Source organism: Lactuca sativa, chromosome 8 (genome assembly GCF_002870075.4).
Source record: "Lactuca sativa cultivar Salinas chromosome 8, Lsat_Salinas_v11, whole genome shotgun sequence".
NCBI lineage: Eukaryota > Viridiplantae > Streptophyta > Magnoliopsida > Asterales > Asteraceae > Lactuca > Lactuca sativa.
The window spans coordinates 90839358-90862438 of record NC_056630.2 but is presented as its reverse complement, the minus strand read 5'-3'; positions in this window follow the sequence as shown (position 1 = coordinate 90862438).

The window sequence follows — 23081 nt, the reverse complement described above, 5'->3', positions numbered from 1 at the left end:
ATTGCTTATCAATGGAAACATATAAGCAACAACCTTTTTCACAAATGCCATTGTAAGGATACTTAAAATAAATAAAATCAAAACCATTTTCTTTTATTTTAAAATTTGCGGAAAACTTATACTTACAATCCATATGGAAAACTTGTTGTTATCTGTTCCTAAGCAATATATCATAACTCTTAAGTAACAACTCAAAATTCTGATCACCGAACCATGCGATCGAAATCCATCTTCACGATCAGAATCAACATATACTTCCTTTAAGTTTCTTCACTCTTCTTTGATTCTTAAAACATCAATATGTGACCCAGTCACATCATGCAATAAGAATCTCAGAATAGAAACTTAATAAAGTTAGATAATGGACTTTACCTAAAGCAGAGTCAAACATTTGACTTTGCTATCCTTATGGACTTTTAGGTAAATTTGGCAGCTTCGCAACCAATGCCCTTCCTTTGGCAACAGAAACATATGGACTCTTTGGAAACAGACTTAGCCTTTCTCTTTACCATTTGGTCAACCGAGTTGACTATGGCCAATCCCTTTTAATTGGGAAGAGAAAGGTTTTCTGGACTTCCAATGTTACCATTGTTAATGTCCATGGAAGTTTGGATCTTCCAATTAAATTTTGCTTTACCGATGCTCCAAATCATTGCTGATTCAGCATCATCAAGCAAATAGGTAAGATCATTAAGGGTCATGTCGTGATCTGTCATCAGGGAGTGATTGAAGAACCAAGTCAACCACCAGCTACCTCAAGACTTCGACACCCGACTCTCCCGGCTTGTCAATATGGGACTTAATCTCCAAGACCTAAGCACATATAGAATTTGTTTGCCAATAGGGATTTAGTGACTTAGAACTTACCAGGTCTTGAAACTTGTGGGATAGGGAGATTTATTGGAGGAGGTGGAGAAAGTGAAGTATGATTTCCAGTCCCACTAATGCACCACAAAGGGATTGATCTTTCACCTTGGTTGCCATTTGGGATATTATCTTCATTAGGAAGCTTGTTCCTAAAGATTTGGGCAGACCATAGCTGTCTAAACTAGACATCTATAATGGGAGAAATTCAAGTTAGTTGATTTAAAGTCTTTAATATAACACCCAATATGAAATATTAAGGCTAGGATCCAACAACCTATTTATAACTGGAAGAGGGATGTCGTAATCCAAGTTATAAAATAGTTGAAGGTAGGTAAATGACGATTTACCAATTTCCACCATAAGAACGAAATATTTTATTATTAGGTTTTATTGGTTTTGAAACTCCTAGATCTTTTGAGATACATTGAACTTTTCAATGGTATGTTTGAATCTTGATTGTGCCATCTCAAGTTTGTGACTGGGATGCCGAGGATCACAAACAAGGTGTGAATAACCATACAAATTGACTTCGTACCCTTAACTTTATCACCTAATCGATGTGCCGGTTAGCCACACAGCTCCACCGATCTATAATAAGGTCAAGTTACCCCTTGCCACACTTACAAGTTCTTGTTAGTGTGTCGATTAATCACACACGCTCCACTAACGACTTGGTAAGGTACAAAGTGTAATTTTATGGGTTAGCACCAAATTCACATTTCCTAAAGTAATTAACATTGGGAATTATTAAGGTATAGTTACTTTATAATTTCATTATACTTTTAATGAGGATTAAGGTCCTATCCTACTAATGGTAAGATTGACTTATTCTTATACATATCTATATAATTAAAATTATAATAATAGTATAAGGGTGTATTTTAAACATTTAAAATACTTGGTGGTTTAATCTATTAATTAAACTATACTCTTAATTTAATTAAACTTAAACCATGTCTTTATGGAATTATTAACTCTTTTAATTAAACACTTTAATTAATTTAATGAAGTCCATAAAGTTTGAATTTTTTTTAACTTTTAAAAAAAGATTTAATTTGGAATTAAAGTGTAAGACTTTACAAATTCCAAAACTTGAGGGCAAGATTTGAAACTATTCCAAGTCTCTTCAATTTGTAACTTATGAGTTTTAATGGTTCATAAAAATGAAGACTCTTCATTTTATGAAACCTCTTTAGTTCTTTAGCCACAATTTAAAGAAGTGACTTTTGGTTATCCATAACTTGAGGACAAGTTATGGACACCATCATTACCGTTAAGATCGTGAATTAATCAACCATGCAAATTACAAACAATTCCTATGATCTTCTAAAACTCATAAGAACAAATATTCATATCAACAATTTCAAGAATCATAAATAAACCATATAAACTTGAAATTTTGATAATAACCATTTATTTGGATGAGAATAAACATTACCATAACATCAAAATCAAGTTTTAAGAACAAAAACACTTTGTGGTAATGATTCTAATCCAAAACAGGCCAAAAACAATTTTTTTTAACTGAACAGTCACCACCTCGTGGTAAAATTTACCACCTCATGGTAAACTGGCAGAAAACAATCCTAGGCTCTGATACCGCCGATGGGTTTTGAGCATTCTAACACTTCCTAAGTGCACATGCAACCCTAATAACCTTGAATTTATGTTTTCTCTATATACATGCAAATTTCTTTTTCAAGGTTATTTCCTAACTAGCATGGCATGGGGAATATATAAAACATAAAACTAGTAGAAATACATACCTTGTTGTTGCTTGGATTCCTTCAAGACTTTGTGAGCCTAGCACCCCAAATGTTGTGCCTCAAATGCTTCACACAACACCACAAAACTTGGAATAACTTGAGAGAATACTTCTTACACTTGAAAATCGGTTATGCCCTCTCTAGAAAAACTCTAGTCCCGATTTTGCATGCTATAGGGTTTCTTTTATAGTGTGTCATAATTAGGAGTTACAAATGTAAACCCTAATTTCTCATGATCCATGGGTTTGTAACTCCCATGGACTATCCATGGAGCTCCATATGGTTATAACCAAACCCATAAACCATGGATCATTAATCCACCATAAAAGAATTGATGATTGTCATAATTAACCTTATATATTTAATTAGTCTCACTTTGATCACCAAATTAATACTAGATTAATACTTGATCAATACTAATTAAATAATACTATTATTAATATATTAGAACTTATAATATATTAATAATCACAAGTGTACTTTCTCTCAATTTGTCTATCCACGTATTGCAATGCCATGCAACCCAAATGGACCATGCCGGGTCGGGTCAAGTACATACCAAATAAAGTTATGGACTTAGACACTATATCCAACAAGTTCTTCATCGAGCTCTTCTAAGGCTGTGCATATTAATCATTTGCCACAACTTGATCTTCATTCTGTGTTTTTGATTCTTTACCTGTTTGAATCTATTGATCATTCTAGTTTTATTCTTAACATTTCGGATATGATATAATTACATTGGTGTTTACCATAATATCCCTAACTTATTTATTTAAGGTACCCCCACCTCTTTAGTTTTTTATTTATTTACAAAAACGCCACCTTGCATCTTGACCTTTTTTTATCTAGCGGCTTAAAAGTAGTTCTCAGGTTCTCACGAATACATGAGTTCTCAAATGATCCTTATATATATATATATATATATATATATATATATATATATATATATATATATATATATATATATATATATATAGAGAGAGAGAGAGAGAGAGAGAGAGAGAGAAATGTTCTTTCCCTTGAGATTAAAATAAAATTAAAGATGTTAAGATAGCCAGATAGCCATTTGATTATCCTATCTTCACAGAAAAAATCTATGTGGTGTTATAATTATTATTCTAGGTTAATTCTTAAAGTTAACGACATTAGTCAGGTCGTTAGGGTTTGTATCATCATTTTACACACATATCAAATATGTTGTCCAAAGATTATGATGAAGGCTATGATCATACTGTAACTGCTTACATTGTTTCTCGTTTAAAATTTCACACAAAAACCCTATTTTCTTTCTTTATCGCATAAAGACCTAGATTTTAGGTGTTATTTGTCCAAATTAAGTCGAAATAACAATAATCAGAAGAACATCTAAACGAAATCACATCTTTATTAATCGAAAAGAAAGCATATAATGAGATTATTTTCTCATTTTATTCATAATGCATGTTTGCTTTAACTTGTTAACTGTAGTTTTTTTTGTTCATAATGATAATTTTTGTTTTTATTTAGTAGTTTTTTCATCATTTTTACTTAATTTTGATGATATGCTCTTTTAATAGTTCATTTGTTTATATATCTATATTTGTGGTGAATTTTGTTATAAGTAGTTGTTTTTTTGTTCACTTATAGGGATTTAAAAAAAATATGTTCAGAAAATTTTCAAAAAACAAAAAAGTATTGAAGGCATTAGAAGTGGGGCTATAGGGAAAGATAGAGTTGAAAACATTTAATTTTCAAATAGGTTTCTGTTATGTTTTTGTATTCATATTCTTTTATTATTTTTTATTCATAACTGATGATGTTCATTTTTATTTATAATAAAATTGATTTTGCTCATTTTGTATTTCTATGTAACCAACATGAATATAAAGATGTTTCTCCTGAAGGTAAAGAGAAAAAGTCAAAGAAACGAAATGATAAAGGTATGTGTTGTAATCATAATTTATTTTGTGTTTTTTAAATGGAGTAGTATTTTATAGTTGTAGTTATATGTTTATTTCTAGTTCTAATAATAAATGATTATATTCATTTGTATATCTAAAAAACCAATCTGAATTTGAAGATGATTCTCCATAAGATAAAGAGAAAAGGTTGTAGAAGACGAATGATAAATGTATGTTTTAAATCATCAGTGATTGTGTGATTTAAAATCATAGTTTATTATATATATATATATATATATATATATATATATATTATATATATATATATATATATATATATGTGTGTGTGTGTGTGTGTGTGATTATGTTAATTTTTGTTTCAAGTAAATCCTTCTGTTCATGAAAAGGAAAGTCCTGAAGTTTGAGAGAAAAAGTTGAATATTAAAAAGGATAAGCGTATCTTTTTGTAATCATAAGTGATTATGTTTGTTCATTGTAACTAACTATATGTAATTTGTTTTCTTTTTACTAACACTATGATGTCTAAAAATATTTGTAGTTAGAAAAGATAATGTTATAAAGAAGGTATCCATATAAATCTCAAGGAAGACAAAATCATCTTCAAAAAAAGAAAAGGATAAGGAAGCAGTCAAAACCCGATCAAAGAAATCTAAAAAAGCAAATATTGAAGAACCAAAAGAGGCCATGATAGTTAAGGGAAATAAATTAGTTTTGGAGAAGGTAAAAACCGTAAATAAGAAATATGAACTATCTGATGAAGATGATTATGATTTTAAGAGTTGTACTAGATCTTCAAAGAAACCAAAGATATTAGATAAAGTGAAGAAGAAAGAGAAAAAAAGTTGTTGTGATAAAAGAATCTCCTTCAACAAAGAACAGATGCTCACCAGGCTCATTGTTGCATGTTATTCAGGGTTTAAGTAGAGAGCAGAAGGAGTGTGTTAGGGCTATGGGATTTGGGAGTTCGTTACAGATGAAGATGATTGATGTACCATTGAAGATTATTTTTATGTTCTTGAACATTTTAATTTTGAAAGTTTGAAGGTGAAGTTTGAGAATTTTCAAGTAAGTGTTAATAGAAAATTTGCTCATGAGATGTTAGGATTACCATTTGGTGGTACATTACTTTCAAGCTTGGATTACATTTCCAAACATGATGAAGAGAGTTTTATGTTCAAGTGGAAGATATAGTATTGGAATACTGATAAATTAAGATTAAAGCAGCTAAAGAATGAACTTTTTCGGACTAGTACAATGGATTACAACTTTAGAATCAATTTTTTTTGTTCTACATATTAATACATTCTTTGAGACTACAAGAATAAGAAAATGTAATCTAGATCGATTGTATGTAATTAGAGATATTGATTTAAGTAGCATTGACTGGTGCAACTTTATTGTCGAATGTTTGATAAAGACCAAGAATGTTGACAACCTAACGAAAGAATCATCTTTCTTTTACGGACCAACAACATATCTTAGCAACATATCTTATGGTACATGAACTAGTTTTTAACAACAAATATTTTTTTTTCAATTGTAATATATATGTTTGTTTTTATTTTTGATCATATATTAGACTGTATAATCATATATGATTAGATAGTGTAATTTATGTTTAATCATATATTATAATATATAAATACATATGACTAATCATATTTGATTAGGCAGTGTCATATATGATTAATCATATATGACTATACATCTATTTATGATTATTCCTATATTAGACTATATAAATATATCTTTTTAAAGAGTTCACTTATATATATATATATATATATATATATATATATATTATTATCAATCTCACTATTTCTATAAATAGATTCAATATAGTAATAATATTTTTTATGATGCTCAAGTCTCTAAACTTAAAGTAAAACCAATCGTTAATATAATTATATTTAATATAAATTTTACAAATAATAATGTTATAAATACATGTATTTGTTCCACGAACAACACCTATAAATTAGTATTTCCTTACTTTAGGGATCGAATGGTGATTGAATTAGTATTTCTACAATTTTGACCAAGCCACTTGGTCTTTCGATCGATTCTATGTTTGACTGCTAAGATCTCGCTAAATATCTTGTGTCTTTCTGAACTATTCCATTTTCTCATTCTCGAATCTTAGTTTCTACATAACTCTACCCTCATCAGTTCTCTGGTATCTATGTAACCAACGTTCTTTTATCACTTCCACTGCCATGGTGATGCCTTCAACAAACCAACATTGTCATCTATTTCTCTCTTAAATAAACCTAGACGTTACTACCTCACCAAACAATAATCGTTGAATCTCAACTTTAGCACATTCCACCGACTTCACAACCATTACACCTACACTTTCATCATGGGATTTGTGAATCACGATGTTGCTTCCTTAAAGATTTGAAGGCAGGTCCATCGAATCCAGGTACATTTTATTTAACAGGTTGTGATTTTGGGTTTTGTTTAAAACTGATTCTTGATTAAACCCAAAAACATTTCATGTGGGTTGATCTGAATATGTGTTTGAAGGTCAGGGATGGTTCAATTTTTATTTGGGATTATTTTTTATTCGGGTACAGAAAACCTAATGAACACTCATCTTTCACTACCACTCCTCCTTTCTGCCATCTGCATATCTCTCTCAGTTATGCATACACTTGATTCTTCTCATTATTTCGAAGCACATGGTTATATTTTCTTATAATATATATCTAGAACATAATTTATAGTTTTTATCAATTTATGATTGTATTCTTGTTGACTGGAATTGGGAAACACATTCAATTCTTTTGTAAGGAGGGAGTAGATTTCCCTTTCCGATTAGGCCTGGTAATCGTGTCATGTTCGGGTTGGCGGGTCAAAATATACCAACCCAAACATGACCCATTTAACTATATAGCTCACAGTTTGCCGGGGTTATACAGAAACCCATATATGACCCGTCAACCTACTTATTTATACGGGTTCACAAGTTGGCGAGTCTGTGGGTCAGATTTGGGTTCATGTGTTCATTGGTCAGATTCCATAAATAAATTGATAATTAAACATGAATAAATACTTGATGCAAATATATTCGAATTATAGAAACTTAAGTATTAAACATCCAAATGAACATTAAAAACTTTCATGGAAACATGTTCAAACTAAAGCACTAATACAAACGTAGATAAATTCAATCGTAGGCGTCGACGTTGTTTGATAATGATTCAGTCATGTATATCGCCATTCTTCGTGAGTTCGTTTTGTCATTCATCACAGAGGGGAGACCGGAGAAGGCTTATTTAATTTTATATGTGGGATACTGAGATTATTTAGGGCAAACACCAAACTTATTGCAATGAAAATAAGCAAATGGTTACCCACGGGTCAAATGGTCAATGGTATCGGGTATCTTATCATAGTATAAATATAGTGTATAATACTTAATTTAATATATATATATATATATATATATATATATATATATATATATATATATATATATATATATATATATATATATATTCTAAATGGGTTGGCGGGTCAACCCGTATATTTTTTTGAGAAACCTATGATGGGTTTCGAGCAATACATCATTCCAATGGTGTACATGCAAACCCTAATAGCTTTTGGATCTAGTTTGTCTAATGACATTCAGTTGAATATCCAAAGCTATAAACCCTAGATCTAGCATACAATTAATCATATTAACATAAAATAGGGTTTAGATCTAACCTTTCATTTTTATATAGCAATAACAATCAATCGTTAGTTTTAGAAATCTTAGTGCCTCAAGTGTTGCACCTCTAATGGAGTCACAAACACCACTAAGCAACAAGAATGAAGAGGGAAAAGAGGGGAGGCACCAAAAATGGCTGGAAACCCTAATCCAAGTGTTCACCACGTTTTTAGTGCATAGAGGGCCTTTATATACATGTTGGGTATTAGGGTTTACAACTAGGAAACCCTAATCTGGCTGCTTAAGCCCTAAGAAGCCCATGGACTCCTTTAACATATCCTTTGGACGAATTCCTTATGGGCTTCCCATAGAATTCGTCCAACCTATATTATTTAGGTAATCCATAGCTTAATGGCAATTATCTTATAATTACATATCTAGTCCCCTAAGTTTAGTTAATCTCTTTTAGCCACAAAATTAATTCTTTACTAATATTAAATAAACAATATGATTTCTCCTTTAACATATTATTCTCATAATATATTAATAAATCATAAGTAATCCTTTCTCTCCTTAATTCATCCTACATATTGCTATGGTGAAGGTAACCCAAAAGGAGCATGCTCATAAGCGGGTCAAGTACATACCAAAATAGTTTTGGACTTAGACACTAATCCAACAGTCTCCCACTTGGATAAGTCTAATAATTATTTTCCGTATGACTTCAGAACCTGATTAGCAACCGTAGCTTTCAAAAGTCGTTGTCAACTCTGATCTTATCAAATATGCATGTCCTTTAGATAAGGGATCATATATTCCTCCATTCTCAATATATCGTATAGACACAAGACATGAATTTCAATCATACTCTCTATACTGTTTCCCGACTTCCGATTTATGACGACTGACAACAGACGATAATTGAACACATCAACTTAGTCCTGGCTTGGCCAAGCGCTTAGGTGTCATCACTAAATCATCGAGGGGCCCACATATATCGCTTTAATCCCACTTTGGGCAATAGGAATGGATAAAATTCGACTCATATGCTTGCTTGCATTCATTGATCGAATCACACACAACAATAAGTTTTATAACACCAAGTTACTAGTACGTTTACTTATTATCAATGTGCAATCAACCAACAAATAACAACTTACACGTCTCGGTTTCAAGAATATACAATATTATCATCTCACTAATCACCCGTGATAACTCCATGAAGTGATCAAAGTGAGTGTGGGTTTAATCTAATACTCTAATCTTATCAAAGCACTCATGAACTCTGCAGCAAACTTGTGCTATGTCTAAACACTCTAGACAATCTACAGACTCTTCATGATAGTCTTGCTTCATACCTACTTCCAAAGTATGACCGACTGTGGAGGCTTGAATAACCCAGTTATTCTAGAATTCAAAACATGCAAAATTTAAACACGATAATAATACTTAATCCTATATGGCCCCAAACTTGTGAGAGTAAATAAAACACTTCTATTTAACCACCATATTGATTACTCGTTATTTATTGTTTACTGTTTCAGAAAATCAACTTATTATTCAACTTACAACAATAGATGTCCCATGCACAAAGCATGCACACTATGTTTCCTATGGTCCTTACTTTGTGAAATAGATCAATTGAAAAACTTTTCCAATGATGTTGATTTCACAATACCCAATCCTTATCATTAGTTTTAGAACACAAGGTTCTTGCCACTACTAGAGTATGCTAGATTCTAACATTTTATGCAACGATCCTTTCGCAAAGTCATGGCACAAAAGTCACCAAGACTTGGACACTGAAATTACAAAGTACTCTATTAGAAATTGTTACAAGACAATTCCATATACGTGAAGTCTCACATTCAAAGCACATTCCTTTGAACATCCTTCTTGCATAAAAATTTTCTAATCTAGACATAGACTCTCAATATCCAACTCCTAATACGGAAACATTTCCATATTTGCCATATGACAACTCATTCTTAATAGAATCTTATCTATTCATAATAATGTCAATATGGTCCATCCAATACCATACTTCTAACTACTCACAAGCGACCAATCCTCAGTGAACTTTGGATCGTCCTTTGATAGTTGTTTAATTATTTTAGTCAAAACCGATTCTAGTCCTTTTTCCCTCTTAATGCGCTAGACATTTAAAAAAAATTTAGAATGGTCAAATATTATAGCATTTGCAATCGATCCTATACTCGAAGCGTATGGGACACGATGCATAAAATCTTACATAAAGATATGATACTTTATTAATCTTCTGCCATAATATTTTATGTGTCACGTTCTCACAATTCAAACTATGAAGAGGGATGCCGTAATCATAATCGAAATTTAAGAACACACTATGTATCCTTTGACTAAATTTATTAAAATTTCTCAATCTAAGCTTTAGATTTTGAAACGAAGTATAATAATCTCTCCCTTAATTATAGCAAAACAACTTTTCAACCCATGCAACTTTGCAAATTTAATCTTTGTTTTCTATAATTAATATTGCTAACTTGCAATACTTGCCATAATAATCATACAAGCATAACACTTATGCTCCCATTATCATATAAGCATAACACTTATGCTCCCACTAGCTTTGACATGTATTCAGAAAACAGCTGAACTTCAAGAAAACAATGCCTATTGAATTTCTGAAATTCATATTTCTAATACCAGATGCTACGATAAGCCTTTATCTAAGCTTCTTAAACTTATACACATTTGCCTTAGATAGCTCATATGTGTGTCTAAACAATTCAGAACTTATATCAATAAGTCCCAAATGTTAGACTAATTGCCAAATCTCACAATTCGAACTATGGAAAGGGATGCCGTAACCATAATCGAATTTGAGAATACAATTTTCACAATTGCTATCTTCTTAAAATCTCTCTTAGTGAAAGCATTTCCTCACAGTCATTTTCATGAAGGAGGGAATCGTATGACACTTATATTTTATAGTGTATGAGTTCTTATCCATGTGAATTTGCCAAAACCAAAGTTTGCGACAAATCCAATCTTATATGGACTGAACTTTCTTAATCTTGATTTCTTGCCTTATGGTAACACGAGTGCCCACCATGTCTTCCAAGTAGTTTAGATACTTATCCTTACATATCGATGTACTTTCAATCAATCAAGGTGCTTTGTCTTTATGCATTCAAATGAGAACTCATAGAACTCACATACATAATTAACTCAATTGGAATGGCACAGAAACAAAATAATGCCAACACGATAGGTTGTAAACCTCAAGTCGTGTGCTAGTGATGATTGATAAGGTTTATTCTTGATTTGTTCTTGAAACTTTTCAGGACATTTAAGACTCCTACTGACTCCTTGACATATAAGGTTCTCTTGTCAAGAAACTTTTCTTGACAAACAAATATTCAAGAGTTAGTGTAGCGTTTATCAAGACAAAACACTTTACCAAATTGGTCCTTGTTGGTCTTTGTCTTATCCAAGACATCACAACTTACCAACTTCAAATATGCAAGAATGAGAAAAGTTTTCCAAATTCCATATTTGATGAGTGTTATAAAGCTACTTAAGACTTTTCACTCAAGTCACAATCTTGACTCTAAGACTTGATATTGGAACGAAGTATGATTGACTTCTTGATTTAACCATTTCTACAATTCTCGATTCCTCTTCTTAGGCATGCAATTGTACTAAGACTCGCTATGAGGATCAATTGCGACATGGTTCTTAATCATTAAGACTTATCATAAAACATAATAAAAGTTACTCTCCCTTCTTCTTAGAACAAAGAAAATTTTATCTTTCTGCCTTCTTGATTCTTTTTATTCGTTCTACCATTCATTGAAACCTTTCAATTAACTCAGAGTTACACTTAATCTTATAAGTATAATCATATTTACTAAACTTTAGTAAATCATGACAAATATCTTTATCACTCTTGTGGTGGACTTGATTGATGCACAACATTGTGAACTCGATCTCCTAGTCCTTCACTCGACTATTTGTTAATGAATTAGTCTTGAATTTACAATTATAAAGTTTCTCATTCATCACACAATCAAGTTGTATGATTCCAAGTTTTTGTCCAATTGAAACTTGGGCGATGAGAAACTCTCCCTATTTGGCAAATTCTCGACATTTCCACAAATAACATAATTAAGAATCAAATCCATTATTGCTAATATTAGAAACCTTCAAACATCAATTTTTCATACACGCCATTGTAAGGATAAATAAATATAACAAAATCAAAATTTATTTCATTGAGGAAAAACTTGTCCTTACAATGCAATTCAACTGAATGACTATGTTATTACATATTTCTTAGCAATCTACTCTAACTCCAAGTAGTAGCTCAAGAATCCAATCTTCAAGCAGTGTGATCGAAATCCATTTCTTCATGATTAGATTCAACTCACTTCTACCCTTAAGCTTCCTCTCTTTTCTTCGATCCTACAAAACATCAAAATGTAATCTTATCACATCATGTATTAAGAATCTAGAATAGGAAGTTAAAAGAGTTAGATAATGGATTTTACCTGAAGTAGAGCCATACGTCTTGACTCTCCCATCTCTTAGATCTATCAGGTAAATAGGGCAGCTTCGTCTCCAATGTCCCTTCTCTTGGCAATAAAAGCAAATGGACTTCCTTGGCACATTACATGGGACAATCTTATGCTTAATCCTTTCTGGACTTTCAATGTTGCCAGTTTCCAATGAAGTATAGGAGTTTGATCGACCAATCAGGTTTGCTTGACCATTGAGCCAAATCATCGTTGATTCAGCAACAATAAGCAAATAGGTCAAATTAATGAGGGTCACGTCGTTAACCATCATATAGTACTCTCTTATGAACTCACTATACGAATCAGGAAGTGACTGAAGAACCCAGTCAACAGCTAACATCTCTGAGATATTGACACCCAACATACTTAACCTATCAATGTGTGACTTCGTCTCTAAGACGTGTGCACACACTGGTTTCCCATCTTCGTGTTTACTTGCCAAAACGACTTGAGTGAGCTTGAACTTTTCAAGCCTTTGAACTTGTGGGTCAGGGAGAACAATTGGAGGAGGTGGAGGAAGTGAAGCATGGGTCTCATTTCCTTGATCGTATCTTGGAACGTCATCTTCATTTGGAAAGCTTGTTCCAAAGGATTTGGGAAGACCATTGTAAGATTCAGACATCTACAAAACGGGAAAAATTCAAGTTAAGTTGATTGAGTCCTTAATAAAACACCCAAATGAGTTATTAAGGCTAGGATCTAACACAATACTCTACAACCTAGAAGAGGGATGCCGTAATCTAGTTGCAGAATATTTGAAGGTAGGTAAATGACGATTTACCAATTTCCACCATGAAAAACGAAAAGGAAGTTTAAGTTTTAAATGAATTGAAACTCCTAGATCTTTTGAGATTCATTGAACTTTTAAATGACATGTTTAAATCTCGATAATGCCCTTCTATTTGTGACTGGGATGCTGAGGATCACAAATAAGGTGTGAATAACCATATGAATCAAGTGGTGCACTCAATGCTACTATCACCTAATCAATGTGTCGGTTAGCCACACACGCTCCATTGATCTATGACAAACATCGAGCCACCCTTCGCCATCAATGCCAACCCCAAATTAGTGTGCTGGTTAACCACACATGCTCCACTAACGTCTCGGCAAGGGTACAAAGTGTCATTCCATGGATTAGCATACAATTTCACATTTTTCCTAAATTAACTATGATTTGGGAATTTATGAAAGTATTTAGTTACTTTGTATACTTCATTATACTTATAATGGAAGGTTTCGTCCTATCCTACCCATTCGGCTAACGACCCTCCACTAGTCAAGAGTGCGGTGGGTAAGAGTGGATACCCATTCAGTCGCCATTTTATAGGCAATTTCCTTAAACACCCCTTATAGACCAACTTCGTGAATGAAGCCTACTAATGGTAAGACTGACTTTTACTCATATATATATATATATATATATATATATATATATATATATATATATATAATATTAGACTTTTAATGTTACATATATATAGTATAGGGTGTATTTTACACTATTAAAATACTAGGTGGTCTAATGTAATAAATTACACTTTTAATTTAATTGAATGTAAACCAAAACTTTATGTTTTTATTAAATCTCTTTTAATTATACACTTTAATTAATAAATAAAAAAATATATAAGGGTGTAATTTGAACTTTTCAAAGTACTAGGGTTTTAGAATTTAACATTTCAAAATTAAACTTTTAATTAAAATTTAAATTCCAAAACTTGAGGGCAAGTTTTGAACATTTCAAAACATTATGGTTCAATTATTTAAATTTCAAAACTAAAACTATTAAGCTCAAATTTAAACTATGAAACCTAAAGGGTTAATTTGAAACTTTTCCAAACTTTATCAAGAACATTCTAGATCACAAAATTCAAATAAGGCAATTATCTAATTCTGACCTAGTCCAATTTCTTGCAAGATAATTCACCAAATAATTCAAATAATTAAATTTTATCATATAAGGAAATAATTATTTAATTAATATGAAGTTATCTTTTATTTTGGAAAGGATAATCACCCAATATCATAAAAAAAAACTGATTTATATCAATAAAAAACGTTTTGGTAACTATCTCACAGCCAAAGGAGCATAAAATCCCGAAATTACCTCTTTCTGACCAGCTGACTCGTCGAGTCAAGCATGGACTCGTCAAGTTCACCATGACGGACTCGGCGAGTTCAGCCATGGACTCGGCTAGTCCAGCCCCCAGAAACCCTAATTTTCGATTTTAAAGCATGACTAATCAACTATAGCATCAAATACATCAAACAAATAGCCCTAGTCTCTGATACCACTGATGGGTTTCAAGCAATATATCATTCATATGGTGTACATGCAAACCCTAATATCTTTTGCATCTAGTTTGTCTAATGAACATGAAATTGAATATCCAAAGCTATAAACCCTAGATCTAACATACAATTAATCATATTAACATAAAATAGGGTTTAGATCTAACCTTTGATTGTTATATAGCAATAACAATCAATCCTTAGCTTCAGAAAGCTTAGTGCGTCAAGTGTTACACCTCTAATGGAGTCACAAACACCACTAAGCAACAAGAATGAAGAGGGAAGAGAGGGGAGGCACCAAAAATGGCTTGAAACCCTAATCCAAGTGTTCACCACGTTTTTGGTGCATAGAGGGCCTTTATATACATGTTGGCTATTAGGGTTTACAACTAGGAAACCCTAATCTGGCTGCTTAAGCCCTAAGCAGCCCATGGACTCCTTTAATATATCCCTTGGACAAATTCCTTATGGGCTTCCCATAGAATTCGTCCAACCTATATTATTTAGGTAATCCATAGCCCAATTGCAATTATCTTATAAGTACATATCCAGACCCCTAAGGTTAATTAATCTCTTTTAGCCACAAAACTAATTCTTAATTAATTCTTGACTAATATTAATTAAACAAAATGATTTCTCCTTTAATATATTATTCTCATAATATATTAATAAATCATAATTAATCCTTTCTCTCCTTAATTCATCCTACATATTGCTATGGTGAAGGCAACCCAAAATGACCATGCTCATAATCGGGTCAAGTACATACGAAAATAGTTATGGACTTAGACACTAATCCAACATCCCATATATGACATGTTTAATAAATGGGTTGACGGACTGAAAAACTCAACCTAAACCCGTTTATTTTGTGTCGTCTCGCGGTTCGTGTCGAGAACTGCCAGACCTATTTCCGACGGCTTGATTGTCGGTATAGGAGAAAATTGTAAGGGTATATTAGTTAAACATAGAGAAAATCTGTCTCCACTTTGTGGAAGAGAGTAGAAGGCTAGGAAAGTTGATAGAAGGTAAAGTTAGGTGGTCAAGGTATATAATGAATATTTATGATTCCAATTCCAATTCGTTTCACATATTCCATTCTGACTTTCACTTTGCTGTTCTTCAGCTTATGTACTTTCTAGTTAGGAATAGATTAAATTTGAAGATCCATAGCTCTGTTGTTAACCATTTAACCAATTTAACACTACACCACCATACATATATCATTGATATTTTTCATCTTACTTCACTGATGACCTAACCCCATATCGATCATCTAAACCTGAACCAGGTAAACTTTTACACCATTCTTGAGTTATAATGTTGAAAGAAAATATCAAGAGGTGTAAAACCTGAAAGATAAAGGTATACATCTAACCCTGTTATCAGAATCATTTTTCTGTATTTTTTTTTTTTATTGTGGGATAACTCATGATTACATGATTTGCCAATGTTTTTACTACAATGTTTTGACTGATGTGGAAAATCATTAATTATTGATGGATACTTTTTGATGGATTATGTGTAGGTTGGAAATCCAGACCTGAAGAATGATAGAAAAAACCAAGGTATACTGACTTCAATCTAAAATAAAATTAATAGATTCATATTTATTACATCAAATCTGGACCTGATATGTCCTAGAGGAAAAGAAATTTAATGTAATATTGTGTTGGTTTTCTCATTTGGTTGTTTATCCTTGACATGGTGTTTGCTTTTCAGAAATGACAGTTGCATGGAAAGAACCAAATGAATAAAGCAACAATGACTTGAGCATCAACTTATTTGATTAGAAGCAATATTTTAGTTTTTTTTTGTGTTTTATTAGCTCTAAAATTTTAAACAAGAATGATTTCCCTTTCGTTTGTGCTTTACCCGAGTGTCACATAAAGGAAATATCTTATTATTAAATTCCATAATCATTGATTCTTCCTTTTATACTCCAAATCAACACTTGGCTCCATCAAATTACATCAGGATCCCTCGTATGAGTAAAAATACTTATTCTTAGTCGGTATTTTGTTTTGTAGGATCTTGATGCATATTGTAGAGGGTGTAAATTTCTCTCAAAAGGTAAAACATACCCCTCTTTTTCAGTTTATGTGCATTTGATTGATCTATTTGAAATTTTATATACATATACTATGGGTAAACAAGTTTGATTATACAGATTAAGCTGCTTATTCTATATCTTATATCTTCTACCGAATGTAATTCTATATCTTATATCTTCTACCAAATGTAATTCTATATCATTATTTGAAATATAAATACAGTTGTTTGCAAATCTTTATTTGGAGGTGTTTTTTGAGGTGAATGTGAAATCTTAATTGAGAAAAGTAGGAGATCCTAAGCTCGCATCTATATTTTTCTGGTAATTGTATATTGATTTATGATACGCCTACAATCCAAATGTTTTTTGACTAGTATGTTTATTTAACATCTGATAAGCATCGTTATTTTATCTTTTAGGTATCCTTAGTAGTGCTTATTGCATGGACTCTATTCAAAAGCAAATCACTGACTTGCAGCAAAAGACAGGCTTCAACAATGCAAAGCTAAGTCGATCAATAAAAAACAATTCCCAACATGTACATGATTTCAAAAAAGATATATGGTTGTAAATATATGATGTTATAATAAAAACAATTTAAATATTTTTTATCGTTGAAAAAGTTATTGATTCCTAATTTTGAATATTTTCTAGGAAAACACATATACATAGAAGCATTGGACATGTCAAAAATTCTAGAAAAAAGCTATGAGTTATTATTGAATTACATTTCAAATTCTAAAAAATTGTCAAACATATGTTGAAGATTCTTGTGATCTATAAATATATTACACTTTATACTATAACAATAGTCTCTCCATATCTTTAGTGCGAAGACTACAACTCCCAACTCAAGATCGTGGGTAGTGTAGTTGCTTTCATGCACTTTGAGCTGCCTAGAAGCATAAGCAATGGCTTTTTTCCGTTGCATTAACATACATCCTAATCCTTGACGTGAAGTGTGTCAGTACACAAAAAAATCTTTTGTTACTTCTAGGAAGGATAGGATTAGTGCACTACAAAGAATTTGCTATAGTTTTTGAAACACAAACTTTTGTTCGTCTTCCCAGTCAAATCTCTTATCTTTTTAAGTTAACGTTGAGAGAGGCTTGGCTATTTTGGAGAAGTTCTTTATGAATCTCCGTTAATAACCTGCAAGCCCTAAGAATTGACACACCTCCATTGGAGTCTTTTGATGCTTCCCAATCCTTAATTGCCTCTAACTTAGTGGGATCTACATTAATTCCTTTGTTACTTACCATACGTACTAGGAAATGTACTTCTCTAATCCAAAATTCACACTTAGAGAATTCAGCGTACAACTTTTCTTTTCTTAATTAGCATTTCTAAGATCAACTATAAGTGTTGACCATGTTCTTCCTTGGTTTGTGAATATATTATTCTATCATCGATGATACTATCACAAATTTATCCCGGTAAGGTTTGAAAACAAGGTTCATAAGATCCATGAATACCGTTGGTGCATTGGTTAATCCGAAAGGCATAACTAGGAACTTATAATGGCCGTATCAAGTCCTAAATGCAATGATTAGAATATATTCCTCATGCACTCTAAGTTGATGGTATCATGATCTTAGATCAATCTTGGAATGATAGTTGGAACCTTGGAATTGATCAAACAGATCATCAATCCTTCAGAGTGGATATCGATTTTTGATGGTTAGTTTGTTCAAATCCCGAAAATCGGTACATATTTTGAAGGATCCATCCTTCTTCTTGGCAAATAACAATGGTGCTCCCCAGGATGAGAAGCTTGGTCTGATAAATAATTTATCATGAAGCTCCTAAAGTTGACTGGATAGTTCTTGCATCTCAGATGGCGCTAATCTATAAGGAGATTTTTCTACTGGTGCTACTCTAGGTATCAAGTTGATACATAACTCAACTTGTATCACTAGAGGTAATACAGGTAAGTATTCTAGGAAAAATTTCAAAATCACATACATGTGGTATGTCTTTGATTTCCTTACTCTTACTATACTTATCTACATCATGGGTTAGAAAAGCATAACATTTCTTGTATAGATATTTTCATGCATTCATATATGATATGATCCTTAAGTTTTTCCCTTATTTGTCTCTGTAGATGATTAGTGTTTTGTTTTTATGTAGGGGTAGCCAAACAACTTTCTCATAACATAATATCTCAGCTCTATGGAGGGATAAACAATTTATGCCGAAAATTATGTCAAAGCACCTGTCGCCATTGGCATTAAGTTAATGTCAAAGGCGTGGTTATTTAGAGTTAGTATATAATTCTCTAACATTTCTTGGGTACTTTTAGGTTGACCATTAGCCATCTATACCAACTAAGTTTCATTAAGCCTACTAGATTTATGACTCAATAGTTCTCAAAAATTAGGGGTTATAAAGCTCTTATCAGAACCCGAATTAAATAGTACCGATGTATATACATTGTTAACAGGAAACATATCAATCACCACATTCAGATCATTGATTTCATCTCTAGTGTCTATCACGAATTCCCTTCCTCTTCCATTTCCTCCCTTGTCCCTTAGCTTTGGACATACTCTTTTGAAGTGGCTTACTTCTCCATATTCATAGCAACTATGATTTCCACTAGCATTGATTATAGGTTCTACTATCGGAGTTAGATTCCTGCAAACCATAGCAGTATGACCCTTCTGGTTTCAGTTGTTTCAGTGCATATCTTCACATGCACCCGTATGGTGAAAATTACGTTTGTTACACTTTGGTTAATTTCCAGTGTGTTGACTTTGTGGAGTGGGTGTCGGTGCAACTATTGCGCTCACCTTCCTAATATTTTCCTTTTCCTTGAGGATTGTGATCCTACCGAGTTTCCATTAGACCTTCGCTTATTATGTCCAACTCTAGGTGTGTCTTCCTTGTTCACTAGCATGTCTGACGAATACACTAGTTAGTCAAGTTGAATGCTAAACGCTTGGCACTATCAAAAGTAGTTGGCCTGTAAGAAGTGACATGCCCTTGAATATGAGGAATTAAACCCTAAATATACCCATCAATCTTTTTATTTTTAGAACTTACAAATTTCGGGTACAGGGTGGCCTGATCATTAAATTGAGTGGTATAGGAATTAATCTCTACACTATTCATCTTGAGATTCCAAATTTCTTGTTCTAGCTTCTGTATTTATTCTCTATTGAAATATTCTTCTGTGAGAAGCTATTTCAAATCATAACATGGAAAAGAATATGTTGTATCCATACCCATAGTCTTGGAATGGTCATTCCACTAAGACAGTTCGCATCCATGAACGTGAAAGTGGCGAATTTCGCACAAGAGCTGACATGGAATACATATTCCATTCTTTCTATCGAACGAGTAATTCCCACTACCCCTATAGTCCTTTTAATTACAAGACCGTAGGTACCCTCTATTGTCACCATGTGAACTGATACCACCTTCGCCTCCATTACCACCATTACCACTACCACCACCATCTTGCATTCTACTCCTTATACTTCCATGGTTTCCCATGGCTCAATTGACCATCTTTAGAAACTTGATGATAATCCACCATAACTTTCTCACTTCAAACAACCATTGAATCCTCCTTGTGATTTCAAACTTGACTTCATTAGATGTGTGCTTCGATCTTTGCACTGAAGCTAGAGTAACATCAAGTTGTTTCTTTGTAAGGCTATGGACGGCTGAAACTGGGATAAAGTACTTTGGTCCATCTTGAGCTCTTTTGTATACAAATCCTAGCTCAAGATAGCTTGTTGCACCTAGTGACATTTCCTATAACCCTTCAGTGATAGTTAATACTTGCTTAAATGGAGAAAAGTTGAATTTGTTGTCAAGGACTAGATGTATATCCGCGTCAATATTTCCAAAGTCACAGACCAATGCCTTCAAGAAATCACATGCATGTTCAAAGGCAGCTTTCATCTGTGGGTACTTTTCAGCCTTTAGTTGAAAGACTCATGCTATCAAGAAAATTTCCTCCGAGTTCATGCAAACAAAATCAGCCTGAGATCTGATGTAATCGCTTCCTCTTAGGGTCAATGTGTATTGTAAGAATTCACATTTCATTAAGAAATTGATCTCTCTATTCATGCTCATTTGAAACTTGCTTGTCATGAGCCTTGCAAATTCATCCACCATACCCTGATCCCTTGATTTGAATATGATATCATCTACATATATTTGAACCATCAAGTGATTGTCATTTACTCGTCTAAATAAAGTGAAGGTAATAAAACTTGTAAGATTGATTAGATTCAAATAGGTAAAAGAATCAAAACATAAGAAAGAAGAACAAAGTTGTGCCGAATGATTAATAATCTCTGTCTTAGAAGAACTCGATAAAGAATTCCTACTATAAAGGCAGAGTAGGGTTACAAGAGAATTAATACAAAACACGGTGCATGCATGCACTATAAATACTCTAACCCTAGCACAATAAATAAACAGGTGGACAGGCCCAACCCATTACTAATGGACTATAAAAATACAAAATTGACACAACACAATATAGCCCCAAAATCTCTACCTTTATGTCAATTAGGAAGACAAATTCTTCATTTTTGTTGACGTTTTTGCACTTTGAATAGCTTCGACATTCTTCCTAGCAAGGACTTGTGAACTAGGACATACCAGTTGATCATGTCAAAATAGCACTTCTTGTCCACAACACCGTTCGCTTTATTCGAACATACGAAGTCCACGATGTCTTCGAGACAGGAGGTGGAGTACAGATGCCTGTCTGGAAAGTAGAAGCAGGTTATGTGAAAGTTCGCATCTGGCCTCTCTCTTATCTGAAATGCGACACTCCACTCCTTCTATTGTATCCTCTCCAACTTCATTGTTTCAAGGTTCTTCGGGGGTTCCTTGGGAGAACAGTGGGTTTCTTGTGCAGAACAACAGCAATCTCCACATCCATCTTCACAATCTCGTGGATGTAGCTGACCAACATTCGCTTTAGATGTCCAATGATAGGCTCGAATTTCTATGGATCCTTCATCAAAAGAAGTAATAGAGAAATCCAATCGAATGGGTTCAGGAAGGAAACATCCGCGAGAGTAAATTCATGAGTTGAACTCACTGCCCCACGAGCAACCTTGAAACGAGCATTGATGAAGCTCTCATTTTCAACTGGTCCATACACCTTCACAACTGTAATCTTCTTTGAGCTCCATGTTTCGTATTGTGGCCTCATGTGCTTCAAATAAAATGAACATAGAGCCTGATCTACACCTTTATCAACTAGAGACGTGTTCACAATTAAGTCAAAGCTACGAAAGAGAAAACCCTTCAGCGTAATGGGCAAATCAAGCTATAGGTCTGAGAAGTTCACAAAGTCGAATCACCCAACATGCTCTAGCCAATAGACATTCGGATTTTCAATGGCTTCCTTCAAAATTCACTCAAGTGTCCGCAGAGGAAAGATGGTTTTCTGAGCTTTCAGTGTTTCCTCTGCCTCACGAGCAATCCTTTCCTTCTGTTCAACTTCTCTAACTATAAGATTGTGTTCATCAATCTCAGTTTCACAAGCCTTCCTTCGTTTCAACTCATGCTCATCACTGTTATCAATAATCTTTTCTTTGCCTCTCGAACTCGAAGCCGCATTAACCTTCGATTCATTAATTTTGGGCTTTTGTTCTTGAAAATCATCACCCACAACTGGTTTCTTGACACTTTTAGTTGTTGCTTTCTATGCCTCTTTCATTGCTTCTCCCCCTTGTTTTGGAATAGAAGATTCTGAAACACCCTGAATCCTTTCTAACATAGAGAAGATAGGTTGTAGTTTCTCTACGAGATGTTGACGGACAGAAACAGTAAGGAGAGAGTTGCGAGTCTCTATCAAATTGTGCAACTCAGCATTCACATCTGCAACACAAATGTGAATGACAACATTCTCTGACTTGAGATCAACAATTTGTTTGTTGGCATTAGTTATCTTCACTATAAGAAATTTCACACACTCAGTTTTCAATGCAAGCTCATCCATGA